This window comes from Pinus tabuliformis, chromosome 6 (assembly GCF_031772625.1).
Source record: "Pinus tabuliformis cultivar Carrire ecotype Pingquan chromosome 6, CPIR1, whole genome shotgun sequence".
Lineage (NCBI taxonomy): Eukaryota > Viridiplantae > Streptophyta > Pinopsida > Pinales > Pinaceae > Pinus > Pinus tabuliformis.
In genome coordinates this window covers 2,105,126,128-2,105,138,787 of record NC_142292.1, presented here as the reverse complement: position 1 = coordinate 2,105,138,787, position 12,660 = coordinate 2,105,126,128, and the positions used below count along the sequence as shown (strand labels likewise).

Genomic DNA, 12,660 nt, shown 5'->3' with positions numbered 1-12,660 from the left:
GTCTTGCAGAGCAAAAACACTTCTTCCCTCTTGAGGTGGAGGGTGATTCTCTCATCCTAATAGCAGCAGCCAGGAAAATTCAGGCAGGGGCAACAACAGTCAAATTAGCAACCAGCTAGAGATTACTAAGCAGGTTGGAATCCCTGGAGGCAAATCTTAAGAATCCACAAAGTATAACCTTCCAGCATGTGCGAAGAACAGCAAATCAGGTAGCCGACAGAATGGCTAACCAAGGTGTTTCTCAGACATCACCATACTTCTTCGGCTCCTTGGACATGGTTGAGGATGAACAACTTAAAAAGGACTGCATCGCTTTGGTGCAAAAGGACCTCTCCCTCCCGGATGCGGGTGGTTTTATTGCATAGCAGGTCCGTGGCTCGTCATAAGGGCATGTGTCCGCCCGGACGAGCCACGTATACCAGGACGATTAGTATATGGTGTAGCAGCGTGAAGCATTTAAGTTCGCAGGTGATGGTTTATTGCAGTCGAGTCCTTTCGGCATTTACTGCCCTTCTTGGTAACTGGAAAATGGCGCTACAAAGCCATGGCTTCTCTGTCATTCTCCCGCAGTTTGTGTTGGCTCATGCTCTGGTTCTGAGGGAGGTTATGGTCGCTCACTCTCTGGTTCTGAGGGAGGTTGCGAGGGGGTATTCCTACAATTCGAACAATTCGGGGATGTATGGCATCTCTGTCATTCTCCCGCAGTCTGGCATAAGGATTGGGTGCTCGGAGGTGGTGTGGGCTCATTCTCTGGTTCCGAGGGAGGCTGCGAGAGGGTATACCTGCTACTCGCCCAATTCAAGGATGCAGCGAGAGCGCCAACGAGGGATAAGTCGGCGCGGGAGTTCCAGAGGCCGGGCTTCGTCTCAGAGGCAAGCCCCCTCCCCCTCCTCCTCAATCGAGGTTTCTTCCGACCGCAGACGCTCCAGGGGACGGGCAGTTGGCAGAGGAAGAGTAGCGGAACACCGAGAAAGGATGGAATGTGGGCACTCTGCGCATCCCATGGTGAGATATCGTATTCCATGTACTCTGTCAAATTCTACTTTCTTTGTAACGGTTTCGGTGGAGCACTGCAGCAATCCTCGAGGTCAAGATGATGCTCTTCAAGCCAGCCCTCCGTGGATTCCTGGGTTGGCTCCCACAGTACATTTGCAAGTTCCCGCCATTGATATGCTGCGCCCTGTTCAAGACAGCTTCTCCCTAGATCCTGGGGCAGGCCCAAGTGAACCTGTGCAGCGCAACATTCTCACCGATCCGGACATCCACCAGCTTCCCAGATGCAAAACAGAGGAAGATCCGCACACCACTGATGATGACTAGTTCGCTCTGCAACTCGCCTCAGGTTTCTGAGCAAGGAATTTTTTCACTGTCTGCTCTCACCACTATCTTATATGTGTCAGGTCTTTGTCATTATGTAATTCTGTCCTTCTCTGTTACAATGACGGCTATCCATAGTTGTTCCAGTCTCTATGTGTTTCAGTTTCAGCTAATCATGTATGTTCAGTGTCGGTCTCATGAATGTCGATTTGGTTCAAGTGTCGGTCTTATGTAATTTTAGAGATGATTATTCCTGAGCTTACTGTCAGTCCTTCGACAGGAATCACAGGGCTTCGGCTCTGTTGTACCACTGATGATGTAATTTTTTCCTTTTTTGTAATATAATAGCATAGTCTTATTCAGAAAAGAAAAAAAAAAAACATTTAATGAGTGAGATTTTGATAATGTTATAAATTGAATGAATAAAATCACAATTTTCATTGTTTTAATTTGAGTTATAAGTTATGTGATATTCACAATGTTTATTTTGTGCAAGTTCATATTAAAACTTAATCAAGGACGTACAAGTTAGAAAATTCCACAATGCTCAATAGAGTTTGTAATCCCAAACATAATCATTAAAATAAGTTAAATTATGTAAAACAAGAAAAACTATGCATTATATTCATGAGGATATTGAGCAAATTTGTACAAGATTTGAAATTGCTAGATTGTTCAGATATTTTCATTTGATTCTTAGTTGTGTGGTTTGTTCGCATTATCTAATATTAATGGGGGTGTGATGAATTACATACTAAGCGGTTTAGAGGCTGACCAATTTATTGAAATAACAATTATATTAGATGTCATAGCTATAACCATGTCATGAATTTTAACAATAAATCACATAGCATTATGAATGCAATGAGATAACTATGAATCAACATGTTCAATATTGTTAGTGAGATGACATATGTGATAGTGAAAAAGGAGCGATGACATGATTTCTATGATTTTGCTGAAAGTCTATTTTTTATTTCAAAAATTGACATTTAGCAACTCATTTGTAAATTATTACTAATAAGTTCCCAATGTCATTATAGTTTGCATCCCTTATCTATGACTAATTGTATTATTTTTACAATGCCAAGAGTGAAGCCAAAGATAACAAAGGAAATGGCATTATGACAAATGTTGGAGGAAAATACAAGAAAGAAAATGGACATTTATCTATATGTGAGCTATGCCACGGATTTAATCTTGTGGAAGGGTATATTACATTAGGGAATAAATAAGAGCGAACTAGAATAGAGTTGATTCTAGCCCTTAGATACCAAAGGCAAGTATTGTGCATTGAATGAATGATCATTGACCACTAAGCACTCGAGGTGAGAATATTAATGGGTCATTAAAAATTTGACCCTACTTTTGACATTTTATTATATTTATTTTCCTTCAAAAATTACAATTGTTTTCAAAATTTTACTTTTGTTTTAAATATATTTTTTGAAATCCTCTTCTAGAACAAGTTTGAACCCCTTGGAAGGGCTAAGAAGGGTTCAATTTTGATCACTGTTGAGATGTTCTATCTACATATCCATGTTCAATTTCAATCAATTTTGAGATGTTATGTCTATAGCCATACTTTACCTCATGACATTGTTATCTACCATCAAACATTTGCAGTTGTATGCTCCCAATTCCCACAATATTACATGTTACATCATTACCCATGTACACAACACCATCATCAACTGATCTATATGTTTTAAACCAATCTCTATGTATACACATGTGGTTAGATGCCCCGGAATCTAACAACCAATGTTGATCATGTTTTGAAACATTAACTGACAATACTTCATCACTCATACCTGATCCAGATACTGAACCTGTATCTGTGGTGTTGGCTTCCTTCTTTTCTGTCGAAGAGCCTTTTTTAGCAGCCTGCTTTCGCTTCCAGCAATCCTTTTTCAGATGTCCAGCCTTGCCACAATGCCAGCACTTCACCTTGGGCTTCTTTCCTTTGGATTTTGAGCGAGAGTCGCTATGCTTTCCCCCGGAGTGTCTCTCTCGTGAGAGACCTCTGGCCATCATTACCTCTGATGTAGAGGTGTATGCATTCGACCTCTTCCTCGTCTCCTCAGCCAACAAGGCTCCAACAACATCGTCAAACTCAAGGATTTCTGATGTACTAAAGCTTATGGAAGTAACAAAGTGATCCCAGGATTCAGGCAAAGAACATAATAGAGTTATTGCCTTATCCTCTGAATCAAATTTCACATCTAGACTGTTTAATTGCACCAACAAGGTATTAAAAACATTCAGGTGATCAGCAATTGAGGTACCTTCTTTCATCCGCAAACTATAAAGCTGTCGTTTCACGAGAATTCGATTTGTCAAAGATTTCGTCATATAGAGCTTCTCAAGCTTCGACCACAAGCCTGCGGCGGTTTTCTCTGACACAATGTTGAACAGAACATCGTCCGCCAGACATAACCGAATTGCGCTCAGAGCTCTATCGTCCATCTCATCCCATTCATCCTCCGTCATGGAAGGAGGCCTTTTGTTTTTCCCCAACAGTGCTTTCGCCACACCTTGTTGAACTAGCAGATCGTGCATCTTCACCTTCCAGATCTCAAAATTATTCTTGCCATTAAATTTCTCAATTTCAAAACGGGCACTCTGAGTTTTGGCCATCTCGTCTAAAGAACCAAGAATCTCCAATTTCAATTTAATAACAAAACAAAATTGAATCTGAATCAATGCCTATGCCTCAGATTATTTTTAAAACTCAGATTAGCATGTAAAATACAAATGGCGCTATTGTTTTCATCAATCCCGGGCCAATCCCAAAAAACACCATATAAACAGCGCATATATTTAAAAAACAACACAGCGTATGTAGTGGATCTATCCACGCAGTATTTAACAAATATAACTACGCAGTTTAAAAAAAAAATATAACAGCGCATCTATCCGCATAGATCCACGCCGGTTTGAACAAAAAAAAATAAATCCACGCTGTTCTTGTTGAAAGCTATCCACGCCGGTTTCAAACCATATCCATGTTGTTTTTAATACATATACACCCACGCACCAATATCCACGCAGCTGTTGGAAATATATATTAACGCAGGTTTTTTTTTTATTGTGAATCCGCACCGTTTGATAATATATATCCACGCATTTTCAAACAAACATATATCCACGCCGTTTTTAAAATGTATCCATGCCGTTTTCAAAAAACATACCCCCGTTGTTTATACCACCGTGTGTTATATCATACATTCACACTGTTTGAAAAAACATACCCATGCAGGTTTTGGTTTTCAATACGCACCGGTTTCAAATATGTAACAACGTTTTTGTTTGACTGCGCATACCTTGTCCAGGCTCCGGCACCAATCAAAGGTTATAGCAGCGACCAAACAAAAAATTGTATCAACACATACCTCCAATCAAACAAACAGTATGTTTTACCAGCGCGCAGGGTTGTCAACGCACAGCCAATACGCACCCATAACAGCGCTCCGCCAGGTATATCACTGCTCACGCAAGGCTCCACGGCTCCACGCAAATATGACAGTGCTCAGCGCGCACACGCAGCAACAAAAACCTTCAGCACCACGCTCCCTCAGTGCTCAGCTGCGCGCCACCTCCAGCACCTCCAACATGCTCTGATACCAATTGTTGGTTCAGGTGCACAACAAACTTAAATAAATTTACACAACAGAACAATCAAGCACATAAGAGATAGTTTTTAGCGTGGTTCACCCAACCAATCTGGGCTACGTCCACCAAACATAGGCATCAGGAGTTTATTAATCAAATTCGAGATTACATCAAGAAATCCTCACACTCTCTTAGCAAACATCCGAATGGTTGCCTGTTATATAGCCTAGAGAATCTAACAGCCTCATTAATTCCCTCACATCAAATATAGGAGGCATTAACTCCCTCCCAACAACTTGGAGTTAATCTAGGACTTGAATTCCTATTGTTGTCACCAGCTGAGATTTTTCCTATTTCATTACAAACAGAAAATCTCAACATATTTTCTACATATTTTATCTATTGCATGCATAAGGATAACATAATAGTTAAGGAATCTAGAAATCTAACGAGAAATTAACCTTCATATTATAGATTTTGGATTTTTATAATATATAATCAGATTTGTTGTGATAAACTATCTAGTGGAATATCCATGATAATTTTCAGATCACGTTTATAGCCTATGTTCAACTTATACTTATGGAAGATAGTAGCCACATCCAATTTCGAGTGCCAAAACAAAATCATGAAGCTAGAAATTCAAGATTTAAGATCAAGTCAACATTTATGAGTCCCTTAATGCAATCCACAAATATCTTCTCTACAAGAGAAAATTAGAGATTGATATCAATCTAGGGAGTTCATCCTTTAACAAGGTCATCATACAAATCATTAGTCGAGTGGATACCTCAAATGAACAACCGCAAGGCTAAGAATTGGGAGGAATTGGTAAGTGACTTACCTAGATAAAAGGCCAATGGTTACCACCATGAGCCATGATTGTTAAAAGAAATATTAGTTTGAAGGAAGGCTCTCTATAGGGTGGGAAGGGTTGTGATTTATTTCTAGGAATTCCAAATGATTTAAATAACAAATGTCCCTAAAAAAGTATTTTGTAGAGAATGATGAAGAGAGTTTGGAGAGACATTTATTGTTACATTTTTTGTCAAGTAGTATCCCTTAGCATATGTTTTTTCATATAAGCACCTTCCAAGCTTCTTTTCCCATCCCTTGAATTTCCCTCTTGGAACACATTTGTTTCACTTGAACTCAAGTTTTATATAATACTCAATTTGCCAAATTCTCATATGATGCAAAACAAATCAGAAGTAGCCTTATGGAAACCTAGGTTTTCTAATCATTTATATCCTAGAGAAAGTGTTAAAGGGTCATCTCAAGAAAAATATAGGTTATTTGTGATGGAACCCAATAGAAGGAGGACTAGCCATGTCTATATGCCAACATTTGGTGTAGATTTTGAATATGGTTGTGAATGTTATAGGCTTGGTGGCCCATTTATGTATATTTTCCTCCAATTGTTACACTGCTACTTCCTAGAGATCATTTGAAGAGACCAAAAAAGTGAATGGAATACCTGAAAAGATGGCCTTGCTTTCTAGATGTAACAACTAGAAGTTGTACAAAGAATATTCAGTTAGTTGATGTTATTATCCTAGGATAGTTGATCTTTTGCAATAGTCATGAAAGAATCATGAACACATTGTGCATTAACTAGAGCAATGTAAACTTTGAAACATGAACTATAAACTCAAAATGGGAACTCTAGCAAAAAAACCCTAAAAAACATGAAAAACAGTGCTAAAAACGAAAAGTGTTGACGTTGAAATAACACTTTTTTTTTTCTAGGGTAAAATTTCAACATGTTTTAAAAATGGCAGCGAAGACCAATTTTTTGTACAAAAATTGTGCAAAAAACACCCTGAAAACGAAAAGTGTTGATGCTGGAATAACACTTTTTTTTTCTAGGGTAATTTTCGACATGTGTTGATGAAACAAGGTCTGTTTTTTTTTTTCAAGATAAATTTTCAACATTTTGAAACAATGGTGTAAAAGATTTTATCATGACTCCAAAAAATATTAAAATTTCAAAAGAATAATGAAAACATAAATTAAAAAAAAAAAAATTAACAAAATGTAAATAAAAATATATATTAAAAGCAAAATATAAAATTAAAAAAAAAAAATTAAACATAAAAATAAAATAAAAACCAAAAAAAAAAAATTAACAAAAAAAAAAAATCAATCCTAAAAATGTTAAAAAAGAAAAACAAAATTAACCTATAAAAGATAAGAATTAAAAAACTAAAAAAAATATAAAAAATATAAAGAAATAAATAATAACAAAAACATATTAAAAAAAAAAAAAAAAAACATAAAAAAATGTAAAAAACAAAAAAATTATGTGGTAAATGATAAAAAAAAATTGGAAAAAAAAAAATAATAATAAAATTAAGTAAATAAAAATACAAAAAATTAAAAAATAATCAACAAAAAACTAAAAGAAAAAAAATAAAATTAAAAGCAAACTAGATTTAAAAAACAAACTCGAAAATTAACAAAAAAAAAAAAACCAAAAAATTAAAATGTTTTAAATAATTAAAAAAAAAACAAACAAAAATTAAAAAGTTACTAAAATTAAATTAAAAACATTTAAAAAACACAGAAAATTATAATAAACCTACAAAAATAAAAAATAAACCTCAAATTTAAAAAAAATATATTTTCAAACTTAAAAAAAAAAAAAAAAAAGAAATTGCGCCCCATGGCCGTTAGCCGGCTGAAGGCTGATTCTTAGAATCGGCCCTCAAGCGCCTGACAGCCCATGGGGACACAGCCCTGGGTGGCAGAGCTGCATGAAATGACCCTCAGTCGCCTGCGACCCTAGGTGGCAGAGCTGCACGCAGCTCCGCCGCTTGGTGGCCTGTGGGGGTGCAATTGTTTTTTTTTTTTAAGTTTGAATATATATATATATATATATATATATATATATATTTCAAATTTGATTTTTTTTTTGTTTTTTTTTACATTTATTATAATTTTTTTTTGTTATAAAAAAAAATTGTCTCTTTTTTTTATTTTTAATTTAATTTAGTAGTTTTTTAATGTTTGTTTGTCTATTTTTTAATTTTGTTTTTAAATTATTTAAAAGTTTTTTTTTGTTTTTTCTAATCTAAAATTTTCTAATTTATTTTTTTTAAATCTAGTTTGATTTTATTTTTATTTTTATATTTTTAGTTTTTATTAATGATTTTTTAAATTTTTGTAATTTTATTTACTCAATTTTATAGTTTTCTTAAATTTTGTTTTTTTTTTTCCAATTTTTTTATGAGATAATATTTTATTTACATTTTTTATGTTTTTTTGTCTTTTTTATATATATATTTTTATATTTGTTTTTTTATGTAATCAACACTTAAAAAAAGAGAAATAAGATGACTAGAAAATTTGTTAAGTAATCATGATTTAAAAAACAATTGGACATAAAAAAATTTAAAGTGTCAAGAAATGTAACATTTAAAATATATCCACACTTAATCCATTAGAAAATTTAAAGTGTCAAAAATAAGCCTTCTAAAAAAAAGGGTTGATGTTGCATCAACACGTTTCAAAATCAGGATGAAAATCACTAACATTTAAAAATAAATATTTATATTTGATACATAAGAAAATTTAAAGTGTCAAAAATATGCTTCGAAGAAAAAAAGTGTATTCTGCATCACCACGTTTCAAAATCAATTGACTTTTTTGCTACCTCAATGAAATGGGTAATCGTATCAGTTCCCGTTTCAAAGTTTACATTATTCTAGCCTACCGTCTTTCAATTCAAGGAGAGGAATCCCTAAAATACATATTAAGTTGATCTTTGAGCTGAGAAGATACCCTAACGTCTCCATGGTGAAGATGTATAGTTTGTGCTAAAGGGAAGCCTTGCTCAATGGACCTAGAAAGGACAATATCCTATGAATTACAATGAATAATAGATAAGAAATTTGAGGGCTCCACAAATATTGTCACAATAGTGAGAAAGTAAGGCCCAAACCCTATGGATTTGAGCACGGCCAAAATGAAGGACCACTTGGAGGGTTGTATGCATTTCCAAAGTCAATATTGATGAATGAGGCATCTAGGCTAGAAATTTAAACCCATTTCATACCTTCCTAAATAGTGATGATGTTGTTGAGGATATTTTTTCCCTAATAAAATCAGTTTTCTCTAGTCAAATAGTATTGGAGAATATGTTATTTAACATCAATGTTGGAGATTTGGTTGGGATTTTGTAGGAGGCATTTAGTAAGGTAAGAGGAAAGAATATCATCATAGCCTTAGGTCACTAATTTTGGGAATGAATAAAATGAGATCATGGTTGGCTCCTACCCTAAGAGATCGAGTATGAAAACCATCGTTTTACCCCTAAAAAAGGTGCAAACCCATAAACTCCCATACGACCCAGTAAAGTTTTCATGTAACCATATAGTTCAAAGGATTTATCATCTACAATTTTGTGTAATGTTGTAGAATAACTCATCAAGGGAAAACAATCCCTTGTAGGCTCTTTATTTCTTGTCTATTAATTTGGAGGGCACAAATCAAGAAGTTTTTGGGTGGCTTCTTGTCTTTCCATTTTCATCCCTTGGGAACAAAATCCCATCTAATAATTCTCCACAAATTCATGCTCAATTTCGCCTTGGTTGGTCAAACATCCCATGGTTGTCTTCAATTCAAAGATATATTTTCCAATCTACTTATATTTGCCATCTTTAGAAGGGGCCTTTGTGGCTATGCCACCTATTCGTATTTAATGAAGAAGTGCATGTTGTTGGGCACTCCTACCCGTCATTTTGCATGAGGCTTGTACTAATGAATTCCTTCACTACCCCTATGATTTTCATCACAAATATTTATGGCTTTTCAATGCATTCACATGGTTCCATGTATTATTGAAGACATGGATTATGATGTTCTAGAATTTTTAATGGTGTTTTTCTTTTCACAGTTGATTATTATAGAGATAACATTAGACTTGATCATGTGATGTTCTAGTCTCCACTCCTTGTTACATGATTGGACATGAGTATGTATGTATTTCTTATGGGAGTGCCTTAGAATTTTGGGGATAAGTGGGCATTTCATTGTTATCATCATAGCATAGAGAACTTGGCACACACTCACTTTCTTACAAAATGTTTGTTACTAGAATTCTTGAGCACGACTCGAAAGGAATTCTTGCCACACCTAATGCATTTTCGCAACCCTCCTAGAATTTATATAATGTTCTGGGAACTTGAGGGGATATTCATCAGGCACTTGACCCACATGCCATGTTATGTACTAGTTCATGGAGAATTCAATCACATCAACATATTTTGAGGTGAAAATCATGTTTAAAGGAGACACCCACCTTGGAGGTTGCATCCACTTCACACATGTGGACCTTGTTGACCCTCCTAGATTTATGGGAGATGGTCAATATGATTTGAGGGGGAGGTTGCACATTAGAGACCTCACATATGCTCATTAGAGCTAATTCATGTCTAGTTGTCCACTTTTTGGAGCTTATACTCCTTGATTGTTGGGCATTTCACCTTAAAGAGCTACATATCCACCTTGGATGAGATTTAGGAGGTTTTCATTGCCTAGTTGGAGGATTTGATCATGGATTCATTCACTTAGAATCCTTTTGAGGCTACATATTACACCTTTAACTCATTTTATTACTTCTTAGATGGGGATGTCCCAATTTCTTGGGAACATGTTTAGTGGAGGCTCATACATGTGGTTTGACCACTTTATTATTTTATGTATTGTTGAATAATTATTTGGAGGAAATAAATCTTTACTCCTCCTTAGCTAGAACTAAGGTTTTCACATGATATGTTGTAAAGGAGGTTGAGTTAGAATTTATATAAAGAGTGTCCCTTGTTGATTGGTACACATGGTTCAATTTTTTAACCCTTCACTCCTTGGAGCTTCACTGACATATCTCTCTTGGAGCATATGAATGCATAATGATTCTTTCTTTGTGGTCATTGGAGTCATTTCTTGAATATTTTCTATCTTGGTCTCTATTTGGTGAAAAATATTTATTAAGAATTCTTAAGTCTTCTACAGGCTAACGAAGTTGATTCATTGAAAGGAAATTGTACCTTTGGATGGAAGATGTTTTGGGGTAGTTCCTATCCTTCTTCCTTTTCTAGTTTTATAATTATTTGATGTATTTATTTTCCTATCCATTTTAAGAACCCTAATGAGGGAATTGCATGCATTTATCAAGCTATAGTTGATCTTGATGGTGAAGGATGCTCCGTTGAGGAACCCTTATTTTATGCCCTTGGTCATCATTTTCAATCTTAATTATATAAGAAATTATTCTTCCCCTTTTCTTCTAGCCTTTTATTCCTAATCAGATGAAGTAGACCAATTTTGAAGAGAAACTTTCTTCTTGACCTATAAACCCCCTTTTATCTATCTTGACTCCATTTCCCTTGTTGGATTTGGCATTGATCTCTACTTCCCTTCATCGCCTCTTTTATATCCTAAAAAAACAAAATACATTGTTTCATTGAAGTTTATCTTACTTCAATTTGTTCCCTATTGCTTAACATTAATAATCCTATTAGGGATAACCCCATTGAGATAGATGAGTGTCAACCTAAAGTGAAGAGGATAGGTTTCTTAGGTTATAGTGGTGACTATACAAGTAGTTCCATCTTGAGTTATATGGATCAAATAATTTTATCGTTAAGTACAATTTTAGAGCTAACAAGAGCCTCTTCCCAATGAATATCATCCACCATTAGTAAGTGGCACAAGTATGTATCCCTATATTCATCAAAAGGTGTCTATTGCAAGTCCCCAGTACGCCATTAAGCTCACATTGTAGTGTATAATTTCAACCTCACTAGACGTTGGTTATCTAGCGACCATAACCTTTTAAAAATACCATGGTACAAGAGACAACATTGATCCACTAGATAACCTATCCAAAGCCCCTCCTTGGTTGAGGAATGAGATTCCACATTTTGTGCATGACAACTAACCAATTAGCGATTTTAAAATGATGTAATTAAGAATATACCGAGTTCTAGGCATACATACCCACTCAAATCCCCAAGATATGGAGAATTAGATAGCTTGGTGATCAATAAGAGTGATTATGTTGTTCACATGAACTAGTCAACCACTAGTAGTGTTAAATGACAAGGAGTTTTTCTTAGAGAGCATGGTATACTCCAACTTTTTATAGATGTTCTTGACCTATTTTCAAAACTTCATCAATGTAAAATAGATCTCAAAAGAATCCTATATTTGATTACAGTTAGAGTAATGGAGATTGTGTCACACCTTTAGGGCCCACCTCTCTGCTTTCTATCCAATTGGAAGACTTATAAGATGAGCCTCATTTTTGTCTTCTTCAAATTCCACTATATTAAAATCTCCATAAATAAGTTAACTAGTGTCTCAAAGTTCATCATCTATTCAATGCTTGTAATTATAGGCATATAGGTGGCCAACCCTAGGAATACGTCGTCCATATTGAGAAGAACTTGCAGACATATTGAGGAAGAATATATACCTCTATCCATATTAGCTTTAGAAAAATAAGGAGAGAAAAGGATTGAGACCCCCATTTCTCATTGAAAAGATGATAAAAATGAGCTTTATCACAATACCAAATGATTGCAATGGTAGTATAAAGCATAGACCCTATAACTTTGGCTCCCATAAACAAAGAATGTATATGCCACTTACAAAGGTCAACACTAGTTAGACACTATATTTTTTCTAAGGTCATTAAGGGATAGAATGTTTAGCAGGGTAAAATGG

General features: G+C 35.1%; 1 protein-coding gene across 1 annotated transcript in view; it reads left to right on the top strand.

Annotated features, from left to right (window-relative positions):
• LOC149267661 (uncharacterized) overlaps positions 1 to 12,660 on the top strand; it is a 402,441-nt gene that overhangs the window by 352,665 nt on the left and 37,116 nt on the right. The gene's annotated exons all lie outside the window — the stretch shown is intronic.